The 13,040-nt window shown below is 39.9% G+C and overlaps 1 protein-coding gene across 2 annotated transcripts in view; it reads left to right on the plus strand.

Moving 5' to 3' along the window:
• The window catches only part of Chd1 (chromodomain helicase DNA binding protein 1), a 64,191-nt gene that overhangs the window by 3,043 nt on the left and 48,108 nt on the right, over positions 1-13,040 (plus strand). The window lies entirely within an intron of this gene.

The raw sequence follows: 13,040 nt of genomic DNA on the forward strand, positions 1-13,040 counted from the left end.
ATACTTACATATAAAAGCACAATAGATGTTGGAATCTGTACACTTACTCCCAACTTATCACTTACTCAATGTGAATTGAGATAAATTATTCTGTTCTGATTTTTGCTCTTGTAAAACGGGAATTATACACTATTATTTACTAAAAGTTAGGACTTATATGAGATACTGTCTGTCAGCTTATCATGGTTTCTGATACAATGGGCATTGAGTATTTGCTATTAGTTTAGCGTTATGTTTGGTGTCATGTAGGACACTTAACTGAAGTAGTTGCAGTGGTGGAGAAATGGGAAGTAAAAGGAACAGGAAAAGTGATGGGACAGTTTATGAAAACAGCAGTAAAAAGTACATAGAGAATAAAATAAACAGTTATGGAGGAAACACTTTTGTTAAACCAAGTATGGATGGATCTAGAAGTTAAAACTCTAGGTTGAACCAGGCAGTGGTGGCACATGCCCTTAATTCCAGCACCCAGGAGGCAGAGACAGGCATATCTTTGTGAGTTCAAGGTCAGCCTTGTCTAAAGAGTGATTTCTAGGACAGCAAAGGCTACACAGTTAAACCCTGTCTTGAAAAGCCAAAACCAAACCAAACTAAAAAGACCCAAAAGACAAAATAACTGGGTTGAGGGTGGTTAAGATGGCTATTTGAAGACACTTCCTGCCAAGCTTGTTGACTTGAATTTGATCCCTGGGATCCTGGAAAGAGAGAATTAGTTCTCTCAAGTTGTCCTCTTCACATGCATGTCATAGCTCTCTGATGTCCTTACATAAATAAACATTTAAAACGTTTAAAAGAAGCAAAATAAACCTTGATGCCCATACATAAATAAACATTTAAAACAAGCAAAAACAAAAAATAAAACAAACAAAAAACAAATCAAAACCAAAAAACAAAAGTGAACTTTGCATGAAGTAGTTGTTTTAGAATATTTCCAAATGTAACATGAGGATTGAAAGAATTCTGTAAAAGTTTGAGGGACCAGTGTGGTGGCACACACCTTTAATCCCAGTATTCCAGAGACAGAAGCAGGTGACTCTTTTGAGTTCTGATCTATATAGGAGTTCCAGGACAGTGAGGACTACACAGACCCTGCTTTAAAAAAAACCAAGGGGAAAAAAGGTTGGAGTAAAGATACATATGGTAGAGTTTATAGATTCAACAGAGTTGAAGTGAGATTAGAGGATTTGTGTGTGTGTGTGTGTGTGTGTGTGTGAGAGAGAGAGAGAGAGAGAGAGAGAGAGAGAGAGAGTGTGAGAGTGTGTTTCACTGTGCACTGTGTAGCCACAGTTCACCTGAGTGTCATTATGTAGAGGAGCCTAGCTACTAACTGTGGAATTTCTGAGGTCTTTGGCCTCTCTCCTGCTATGCCTGACTTTCGAGTCGGATCTCTGTAGATACATTGTAGTAAGTGAATAGAAGAGTTACATTGTTTAAGGTCTTATTCATTAGGAGCAAAGAAATGGTTAATAAGTAGCTCTATGCGGAGTAAACATGGGAACCAGGCTACCCACCTATTAGGAAGTCAGACTCTTGACCGCTTATCTGCTTAGCTGGGGATCACCTGCTGGAACATTCTCAACACTTATTCCAGTGTTTGCTGCCATATCTAAAGCTAAGAGAAGTAATAAAACTAGTTTGATAGTAGAGGTGAAAAACAAACAAGCAAACAAACAAAAAACCCTTTGAAATTATTTAGCAGTTTCCTTTCCAACTGGGCATTTGGGCATAGGAAGGGAGGTCATATCCTTTCATAATTGATACTCATCAAGTTATTGCAAAGCTTATCTCTAATCTGAGTAATTTTGCCATGCAGACTTTGGCAGTCTGAGGAGCACTGCTCACTATTGAGGTGTCTGACTTTATAAGTGCTTTGGAGTTTATCAGAAATAGGGGTTAGCTTTTCTTTTGCCTTCCTTCCTCTTGACGCTTTGTCTTTTATTTTCTCTGTACCCTTTGTCATTGATGCTTCCTACTCTTTCTCCCAAATGCTTTCATTGAAGACAATACAAAGAAAAGGGGTTGTGCCTCATTAGCTGAGGAGGTAAACTCTACAGATGAGATTTTTTGGGGGAAAAGAATCAAAAGGTATCACAATGGAAATATTAATTTGGGTCCACCTTTGAAGTTAGTATCTATTATGAATAGTGAAGCAAATTTGTGTTGGCTAAGAAATGTAAAATGTATTTTGCTGCAGAATTTCATTTTTGTTTTGTGGCAGCCTGAAATGAGGTTGTCATTTGGTGTTTTGGGTTGGATTTAACTTTTACAGAAAAAGAAATGTGGAGGTAAAGGGGTTGTTGATTCCTTCTGTACAGAGCAATCTTCTTTAACTATTGATGGAAGAAAGAACTCTTAAGAAGTAGTTCCTTTGGCTGTGTTGTAACTGATAGTTTTGAGACTTTCATGCTTAGAGACTTAAACTTTCATGGCTGAGGGGGCAATTGGACACAGGCTCCTACTCCTAACCAATTGATACCTGATGACAGAGGGCAAATTAGTTTTCACCAGTGGAATGTCACTTGCATTATTAACTATATTTTTGGGTAGACCTCATACCCAGAAGTTGTTATCGTACGAGATTAACTCAGTGGTAGTTTTGTAGACTTTATTTCATTTTGCTTTGGGCATTTTTTCCCCCTAATTGATCTTTTACTTAATATATAAGTTATGGTTTCTGATTTGTCTTTTTGTGGGGCTTTTTTTTTTTTTGTATGTATCTTTCTTTAGAGAGGACATGGAGCTGGGTGGGTGGGGAGAATCTGGGAGGAGAGAGGGGGAAAGCTGTCAGAATAGATTGTGTGAAGATGTTATTTTTCATGACGCATGCCTTATGATCCCAGCACTCAGGTGGCAGATGCAGATCTCTGTATTCCAGGCCAGCTTGGTCTATACAGTGAGTTCCAGGCCAGCCAGGGTTAAAAAAAAGAAGTAAATAAAAGCATCGTGTGTTTGTGTTTCTAGAGCAAATCTTTATTTTGTTAAATGCAGGCCAGGATGCGCCTGTATAATAGTTTCATGTAACTGAAGCCATGATTTCTGAACATAATGCTGGGGGGTTTCAAGCTGCCAGTTCAACCTTTATGGACTTGGGTTGTGACCAGGTTCTGTAAGCCCTGCTTAGCCGTTATAAAATATTCCATTCACTTTTATTTTTGTTGTTGTGGACATGGAGCCAGTGACCTCACATGTTAGAATGCTCTGACCCCACCTCCAGCCACATCTGAATCCCACAGGGTTTCTTCCTAAGGTTATTCTGAAGAATGACTTAGTTCAGTTAAGGGCAAACACTTGAAATTTGATCATATTTCGCTTATTTTTTTGGATAATTGATAGTTGCTTGTTAGGTTAACTTTTGGTTAAGGTTGTTTGGTGTTTCTTGGTGTTCATTTTCAGTCACTTTTTAAAGAGTTAATTCAGGTTTGTGAAGTAATGCTAATTGTGAAGTAAGGTTGGAGAGATGGCTCAGCAGTTAAGAGCATTGGCGGCTCTTCCAGAGGAGCCGGGGTTCAATTCCCTGCATCCCCATGGCACCTCACAACTGTAACTCCAGTTCCAGAGGATCTGACAACCTCATATCAATGTACAAAAAATAAGATTAAATAAATTACACACGCACACACACACACACACACACACACACACACAAGAAGCACTTTCAGGGACACAGGAGACTAGGAAATGATAAAGCTGAAATGACTAAAAATCACCAGTTAAGAAAGCTGGCTGTGTCAGTTTCTTGTGATGTCATTAGTTGCATTTCATTTCTTTTAATCCACATCTTTGTTTAGTTGTACTTTCTTTGTTTTCACTTTTTTTCCTCCTCTCTTATTCATGCTTCTGAAGCTAGGATGCCTGTTTGGAAAACTCAATACACTTCATACGAGTATCTTTATTTTTGCAATAGGTTATTTTCTGTTGGGGTAGAATTAACCAAGTTACAGTTTTTGTAGAGTTCCCAAGGTTGTGATGAATATAGGTTACTGTAATTAGCATTACAGCTTTTAACTGGTGAGTTTTAAGAGTATGTGTGATATTTTTGTTTTGTTTTGTTTTTTGAGATAGGATTTGTCTGTATTGTTTTGGACCCTGTCCTGGAACTTGGTCTGCAGACTGGGATGGCCTCCGAACTCACAGAGATCCTTCTCCTGAGTGCTGGGATTAAAGTGCACAACCAATGCCCAGCCCCCCCCCCTTTTTTTTTTTTTGAGTCCCAGCCTCTTTGTTTCTGTGCTTAACTGGATGATATCTGTTGTAGTTCTATATTTAAAAATGCTTCTTTTGGAAAGAGGTGGTTGAAAGATTAATTTTTCTTTAACTTTTTACTTTTTTTTGTGTGTGTATGTGACTAGGTCTTGTTGCCCAGGCTGGTTTTGAACTTGCTGTGTAATGAGGCTGGCCTGTAGCTTTTGGGAGCTCCAGCTCCCAAGTGTGGAGATTTGAGGGAGTGCTGGGATTAAAGGTGTGTTACCATGCCTGGCAGTAACTTTTTTCCTTTTTTTTAATGGGAAACTTTAAAAATGTATGGAACGAGAATTGTTAGAACCCAGCTGTGATTCTTTTGCCTGTAGCCTGTTGGGATATAGAGTTGGGTTTTGTCCTAGAGTCTTCATATTTTACCAGGTTCCTAAGTGATTTGTGTATGTGTTAAATTCAAAGACATACGCCTGCACACGCGCACGTGCAGAAATGCTTAAAATAATAGTGAATCTGTTTACCTAAACCCATACATCTCTTTCTGTTTTTTATTATTGATGCTGTTATTTGTATAGGTTCTATTTTCTGTGACTTTCTGAGGGACAGTGTCATGAACCATGCTAGAAAGATGCTAGGCAAATTTTATTTTGCTAGAAACATTTACAGTGGCCAAGAGTGTGATTGTTGATTTTTTTCTGACCGAACCAAGCAAGGTTTGTGTGTGTCCAGGAAATTTCAAAACACATTCCCACAAAACTCCTTTGCTATCTATAATGTTAGAATTCCTGCTTTCTGGGTAGGAAAATAAGGATTGTAAACAATTAAAATATTTAAAATTTTATTTACGTGTGTGTTTGTATGCCACATTTGTATGTGTGACGGAGGAGGCCAGAATTAGGGTGTTAGATCTTCAGACCCACGGAGGTGGAGTTGCAGACAGCTTCGAGCTACACAGCATGGGTTCTAGGAACCAAACTTGGGTCCTGGACAAGAGTATCAATCAGGTCCTCTTAACCACAGCACCATCACTTCAGCTTCTATGACAGGTTTAAAAGTCATTGTGTTAAAGCCTGGGAGCTGGTTCAGTGGACAACATGTGGTTGTGAGTTTGAATACCAGACACCCCCCCCATTAAAAAAAAGCCAGGCGTGGGCACTCAGCTGCAGTCACAGCAATGGGTGCTGGAGACACGGGACCCCAGAGACCTGCCTGATGGGTGAGCTACAGTGAGAGGTCCTGGCTCAAAAAATAAGGTGGGGGGCTGGGAAGATGTTCCTGGGTCATAATTTTCATTTTAATAGGGTTTTAGAATAATTAAGTTCATGTCAAAATTCACACATACATAAAACTGTTCACAGGAAGTTGCAGTGTAACACAATTAAATGACCCAGTGACAAATATTGGGTTTCAAAGCAGCCGGCCACTAGCTCTCACCTCAAGCCTGGGCTGAAAGGGCTGATCCAGGCATGCACTCTTCTCCATGTCTCAAACTGCTGCCTCTCCTCCGTGTGGCTGGACACTGAATGCCTCATACTCTACCAAAGTCTCCGCTTCTATCTTTTATACCTCTCTAGTGCTGGGATTAAAGGTCTGAGCTAGAACTCTGTTTTAGACTGATTCACTCTTGTGTCCAACAAAGAGATCCGTCTACATCTTAATCCTGAGTCCTAGGACTAAAGGTGTGTACCACCGCCTCCTAGCTTCTGGCTGCTGGGATTAAAGGTATCTGTCACCGCTGCCTGATCTCTATAGCTTGAGGCTAACTTTGCTTTTCTGAATTCTCAGTCAAGCTTTAATAAGTCAGAAATAATATTATCATTGCATTGTGGCATGTTCTAAAATAATGCATGAACTTTACAAATTGTAATCTTTGGATTAGTTTGTATATACAGTAGGTAGGCAATTCATGGGCCATATAGTCAAGCAGATGAGGTGACAAAAGAGAATTTGGTAAATTGTTAAAATGATGCAATGAGCTATGTAGAAAATTTCTACTGAACTTTTTTTTATAATCTTAGTAAAGTTGATACAGTTTGGAAAGAAAAGAATAAGTACATTTAGTGAATTTTTTTCTTTTTTACAAAGTTCCATTTCCTCCAAGTAAAGAAGTGCTATTTCCTTTTAAAGAGAATATATTAGACCTTTCAGTTTTAGAGTCTTTACCCTGATTTGTTATGCTGGAGTTTTTGTGTGGTTTAGTTTGAATGGAGGAGTGGGGGCGGGGGGAGGAAGCTGGACTAGAGATACTTATGTAAACATCTTAATGTAAAGGCATTATGACTTAACATGCACAAAATATTATGGGAACCTGAACTAGAGCAGTGATCTGTGTCTGGGGCGATGTGAATGGCTGCAGGTGCAGGAAAGAGGTAACACTATTGTGTCGTCTTGGTTCTATCAAGTTTTTGAAGAGGAAGCATTTTCAGACAAGGACTAGTATAGAGATGAAGATAGGTATCTAAGCTGGGCTTCCTCTCCCCCACCCTCCCTTTTGAGGCTGGGTCTTGGAACTTGCCATGTTGACCACCTGGCTGGCCTCAAATTCACTGAGGTCTGCCTCCCAGAGAGCTCTTATTTTCTCTATTACATTTGCCTCAGCTTCCTCCCCCCTCCCCCAATTCATCACCCAGGAATTTTTAGCTGATTTGTTCCTAGTAGAAACCCCTGCTCAGTAATTGTTAGTTGAGGCAAATAAGTGAAATCAAATTATTAATTGTACAAAACCTTTAAGTAGTGTTTGTGTGCAGTGTATTAGAGACCACCCAAGCGCAGTCTGGTGGTGGGTGTGTGCTACCCTTGGATGTTATGGGTTCCCTTAGCATGGATACCTGCCCTTACATTTATTTGTTCTGGCTAGTGAGACAGCTTTATCTTTCTTAACATAGCTCTCTAAATCATACAGCGGAGGGTGCTGGTCATCTCCTTCCCGCAGGAATGGGATGTGGGAAGTGGCGGGAAGAGGAGAGAAGGGGAGCGCTTCATGTTAGGGTGATGATGCGGATATCACACACGCCACTTTTTTGCCCGTCTCCTACATGCTGAAGGCTGTTCAGATGGCCACAGCTAACTGGAAGACACTAGGGAACTCTTCCTTTCCTTTTCTTTTGCATGACATTGAGATTTAAGTAATACTAGAAGGCTAACAGCAGGAGTCAGAATTTAGCACACCATTATTTCTGTGGATTAGTAAGCAGTTTCTTTATATGTACAAGTATGGTTACTTAGCAGGCATATGACCCTTTCTGTAATTCTGTAGAGAGATTGCCTCCTAACATGTGTCTAATAGCATGCTCTCCTCTTGTAGTGAACCTAAATACTACTTTTTTGTTTTTGTTTTACGAGACAGGGTTTCTCTGTATTGTTTTGGAGGCTGTTGGTCCAGCCCGGCCTCGAACTCACAGAGATCCGCCTGCCTCCGCCTCCGGAGTGCTGGGATTAAAGGCGTGTGCCACCAACGCCCGGCTAAATACTACTTTTTTGTTGTTATTGTTTTTTGTTTTGTTTTGTTTTTTTCCGAGACAGGTTTCTCTGTGGCTTTGGAGGCTGTCCTGGAACTAACTCTTTTTTTTTTTTTTTGTTTTTTTTGAGACAGGGTTTCTCTGTGGCTTTGGAAGCTGTCCTGGAGCTCACTTTGTAGACCAGGCTGGCCTCGAACTTACAGAGATCCGCCTGCCTCTGCCTCCCAGGTGCTGGGATGGAACTAACTCTTATAGACCAGGCTGGTCTTGAACTCACAGAGATCCACCTACCTCTGCCTCCCCAGTGCTGGGATTAAAGGTGTGCACCACTAACGCCCAGCTTGTTGTTTTGAAAGAAAAGAAACCTATAAGAAAAAAATTTTGTTTTTGAGACAAAATTCCTTTTGCAATTCAGGGTCACCTGGTTTTGCGATCTTCCTCTGCAGTCTCTGAATATTGAAACAGCCTGGCTGTGGGAAAGCCTTTATAAATGTGCAAAGGACTATAGTAAATAAATTATTTAAAAATATTGAAATTGAAACCGTTGAGTCAAGGCTTTGACTGGTGGTCTAACATAATTTAGTGTGTAAATATGAGAAGCAGCCATTCCCCTTTGGTGCTGCTGTTAGGAACATTTCTCACTCTCACACTCGCTACAATGTTCTTTTGGCATCTTAAATCTGCTCCAGAGTTTCCTTTTCTTTTTTCTTTCTTTCTTTTTTTTTGTTCTTTTAAGACAGGGTTTTTCTGTGTACTGTACTCTGTGACTATTCCCCAGGTCTTATAATATAACAAAAGGTAAAAGAAATCCCTCCAAGTGTTTTTTGGTTTTTCGAGACAGGCTTTCTCTGTATTGTTTTGGAGGCTGTCCTGGAACTCTCTCAGTAGACCAGACTGGCCTTGAACTCACAGAGATCGGCCTGCCTCTGCCTCCCAAGTATTGGGATTATAGGTGTGCAACCACCAGAGTTTCTATGATCAAGTTTTTCTTTTTTTCTGTGATTGGGAATCTAATAGCTGTTGTTGTTGTTGTTACCTGCCTTCCCTCCCCCTCCCCCTCCCCTCCCCTCCCCTCCAAAGATTTCCTTTTCCTTTTCTGTACCCTGAGACAGGGTTTCCTTCTCTGTATAGCTTTGGCTGTCCTTGAGCTCACTCTATTGGCCAAGCTGGCTTTGAGCTTACCACAGAGATCTGCTTGCCTCTGCCACTACCAGTCAGTTCTGTTTTTAAAGATGTAGTTTGTTATTTTTTTTTTAATTTCAAAGGACTGATTTTAATGGAGAGTATAGAGAAAGGGTTACCATTCTGTCATGGTGGGCTGATCTAATGTGGACTTTGATGATTGGGGTACTCCCCTTAAAAATGTGAAAATAAAATAGATAAAGGAAAAAAAATTGTCTAGCTGAACTTGAAAGAACTTAGATGTGCTAGAAACACATAGGAATGCAAAGCCAGAGCAGTAAGGACAGTGCTCTGAGCAAATCTGGCAGCCTGTAGGATAGATATTTGAAGGGTCACAGAACAAAGACTAGAGTTGGATTTAGAACTGAGAATTTGGCTGTAGCAAGAATTGAAAATAATTTTCTCCTTAAAGAAACAGGAAGCCTCGTCTCCTAAGAAAAGGGTCTATGAAAACTTGTGTGTGCCTTCATGAAATTCTTTTGTTCTTGTTGTAAATTAAAGCACAGCATGAGAACAGTTTTAAGGTTGCAGTGTCATGTCTTAAATGCCTTCTAACTGGAAAAGAGGTATGAGAAAGGCAGGAGCCTAGGCCAACCCGACAACACAAAGACGTTTTCTCAGTTCTTAGATGTCTGGAGAAAATTGGTTTTGCCGTAGAGTGTCAGCATCGCCCACAGCCCAGTGTTGCTCATCTGTAGACGGTGTGCTGTATGGGCAGTGGACTCAGTGTATCAAGATTTTTTTGAAAACAGTTACGGTTTTAATTAAATGACTTTGAGGAAGAGTAAAATGATGTGGAGGAAAAGAGAATGAGAATATATGTGGCAGTTTAGACTAGGAAGGAAAGGGTATATCCGTAACATATCCTGAGTATGGTAGGTAGAATGGTAAAAAGTAGGGATGTATTTGCTAAGTCAACGCTGTACTGGTGTGTTGGTTTGTGTGTAGAGTGCTGGATGGAAAAGCACAGCTTGGAGAGGTGTTGGTTAGCAGCTGTCAAGGAAGAGTGCATGCTTGTACCCAAACTGGCAGAGAGGTAGGTGAAAGGCATGTGAATTCTAGGGCTGAAGGAAGGTAGGTTTTAAATTGCAAAGCAGAGAGAGAATGATTTTAGGTTAAGTGGGATAAATAGGGCATCAGAGTTCACATTTGGGCTTTTTAGTCAAGCAGTAACCATAAGCCTTTAACAGCCTTAAAACAAGTTGTGGTTACAGCTCTGCCACAGGCTCTCAGTGAGCTTGAGATGGATCCCAGGTACCCACCGCGTAGAACTGGGGTGGAACGGCCATCTTGATGCAGGTTAGAATCATGACATTTTTAGTTATGGAATTCATGAGGATTTAACCTGGGAGTATAGCTGCCTGGAATTGGTTGATAAATTAACATTAACATAAGGTAAAATGACTTAGTGTCTCTGTTAACAGAAGCCTTTTCTAGGCACTCCAGCTGACAGCTATGAGTGTCTTAGCATCCTAGGGCGTTGCCGGAAGAGAGTGAATTGGTTTTTAAGTTAGTTATTGCAGATATGAAATGTTGAGCATGTTTCTCATTGTAAGTTCACAGTCTGCCCCCATACCTACCCACACACGTTTGCGCATACAAAAATTAAAATGTGTGGTATTTGTCTTTTTGAGTCTTCGTTATTTGACAATATAATTTCCAGTTCCACCCATTTTCCTGCAGATACCATTCTGTGTGTACGCACTATATTTCCTCATCCATTTGTGAGTTGGTTGACACCTAGGCTACTTCCCTCCCTGTGGTGTCAATGTGGATGTTCGGGCATCTCTACAGACTGGAGCCTAGGAGTGGTAAAGCTGAGTTTTATAGCATTTTTATTTTTATCTTTGGAAAAACCTCTTATTCTAATTTCCATAGTGGCTTCACCTATAAACTTTGAAGGAAAATCATAAAATCCCAAACAGTGAGCATCTTGTAGCTGAGTCACCTACCACTGGACAGTCTCCTGGGAAGAACAACCCAACATTTCTGCTGTCAGTTTACATTTAGCTCTAGGGACTTTGCTGTGCTGTCTGTCTGTTGCTCTGTATAATTTGAAAATATGTTGCAAGAATCTTGCCTCTTGGACATTTAACTTAGTATTCTCTTTCTAAGAATAAGGTATTCTTCTACCTAAACCATGTGTAATTTAGCATGCTCAGGAAACTTCAGTCTCTTTTTCATTGTGGTCTGTTACCCAGTCTTTTATTAAGTCTTTCACTAAGTGGAAAGAGAAGTTTTTTCTTTGTGAGGAGCCTTCCCGCCAGCCTGGTTCTAGAGCCACATCAGTCCCAAATAAACACACAGGAGGCTATATTAATTATAAAGCTGTTGGCCTTGCTTGTTTCTTACTGGCTAGCTCTGACTTAAGCAATTACCCCATAATTGTTAGTCTAAGTATTTCTCTTACCAGAGAATAGTTCCGGGCTTCCTACCCCATGGCGGTTACATCTCAAACTCTCTGTGTTTCTCCTTCCCAGAATCCTCCTGGACTCCTAGTCCCACCTATCTAGATTCCTATTGGCTCAACAGTGCTTTATTAACAAATGTACAGGACTTCCCCCATCAACTAAGGTCATGTACTACAATCAACTGTTGTTTTCTGTACTCCTTCCCTCTAAAATTTGTTTGAAAGTATTTTTTTAACACATGTACATTGTTTAGAGTTAGTTTTATGTTCTGTGTCACACCACTAGAGTTTTCCATTTCTTTGGAGCATTGTCATTTAAGTCTGCAGTAGTATTAGGAATTATATTTTATTTTTAACTGATTAAACTTTGTATGTCTAAACTATTAGATCCAAGTTAATAATAATGCAATATGAAATCAAAACAAATAAAAGGAAGTCTTTTAAATTAAAGAATGATTCTGATTATGCAGGTTGTGGGCCACACAGAATTATTACTTCACTTGACCCTAAGGCAACATTTTATGGAGATGAGCAATTTGAAAAATGAAAAGAGGGGCTGGAGAGATGGCTCAGAGGTTAAGGCACTGACTATAATTCCAGAGGTTCTGAGTTCAATTCCCAGCAACCACTTGGTGGCTCACAACCACCTGTAATGAGATCTGGTGCCCTCTTCTGGGGTGCAGGCATGCATGCAGGCAGAACACTGTATAATAATCTTAAAGAAAATATTTCAATTATCAGCAATGATATTGTTAATCTGAAATTGATTAATAGGATGTATATGTGCATGCATATGTATCTTCCCCTAAGATGAAACAAGCTATTAGTGTCATTTGGAACCAAGAACTTCAACTAAAGTGATATAAAGCGGAAGGAAGGGCTTAAAAACCTTGTAATTGTGAATTAGAGGTGCTAGCATAAATGAATGTGTTTTAGACAAAGATATACACACTGTAGTTCACTCTGTTAAACATTTAATGACAAGTACATAGTGGTAGCTTACCTCATGCTTGAATTGTACTTAATTTCTAATGAAACAACTGAGTTATAGCTTGAGGCAAGAAGTATACAAAGTGAACCTGATACAATACATTTGCCCTATCAGAAAACAAGTTAGCTACAGTAATTTTATTTGTATAATGTTCAAGTTAGGGTAAACATTTATACCATTGAAATATTTCTATCATTTAGGTAGTATAATTGGAAACACCTTTTTTTCTCCAGCTTTACATAAAAAAAGTGTATGATTGTTACTATGTTCTGTAGTTACCCTGTTGTGCAATTGGACACAATTCGTTTCTGCTAAAGCTTTCCACTTCCTCCCCCATTCCACTAAAGAACAATTCAGTAAGCTACTTTGGTCTTGAATACCTAAGTTTAACACTTCCTGCTCTGTTACTATAGTAGGAACAGGAATCTATGGTAGAGCCTCGCCCTAAATTCCACCACCCATCTACTTTTTTCATTTTGAAGACAGTTTTATATTAGGTCTCAAATTGTAACCAAGGGTATCACTGAACGTTTGATCCTCCTGCCTCCTTGCTCTCCTAGTGTTTACAGGTGTGCGCCACTGTGTCCTCTCAGGGCTCGTGTGCCTTAGGCAAGCACATTTTATGTTGTGTGATTTGCCAGAAAGTAAGCGCTCCAAAAAGTAGCAGTCTAAGACCTTCCCTCTCCTTACCTGGTCATGTCTGGATCGGCTGTTGTAAACATAGACATAGCTCAGGAGGCTTCTATCCGCTTACGTAGCCGCCTCAAGGCAGAACTTCTTTTGATGGTTAAAACTTCATGTCATT

Source organism: Mesocricetus auratus, unplaced genomic scaffold (assembly GCF_017639785.1).
Source record: "Mesocricetus auratus isolate SY011 unplaced genomic scaffold, BCM_Maur_2.0 Super-Scaffold_100018, whole genome shotgun sequence".
In the NCBI taxonomy this organism is placed as follows: Eukaryota; Metazoa; Chordata; class Mammalia; order Rodentia; family Cricetidae; genus Mesocricetus; species Mesocricetus auratus.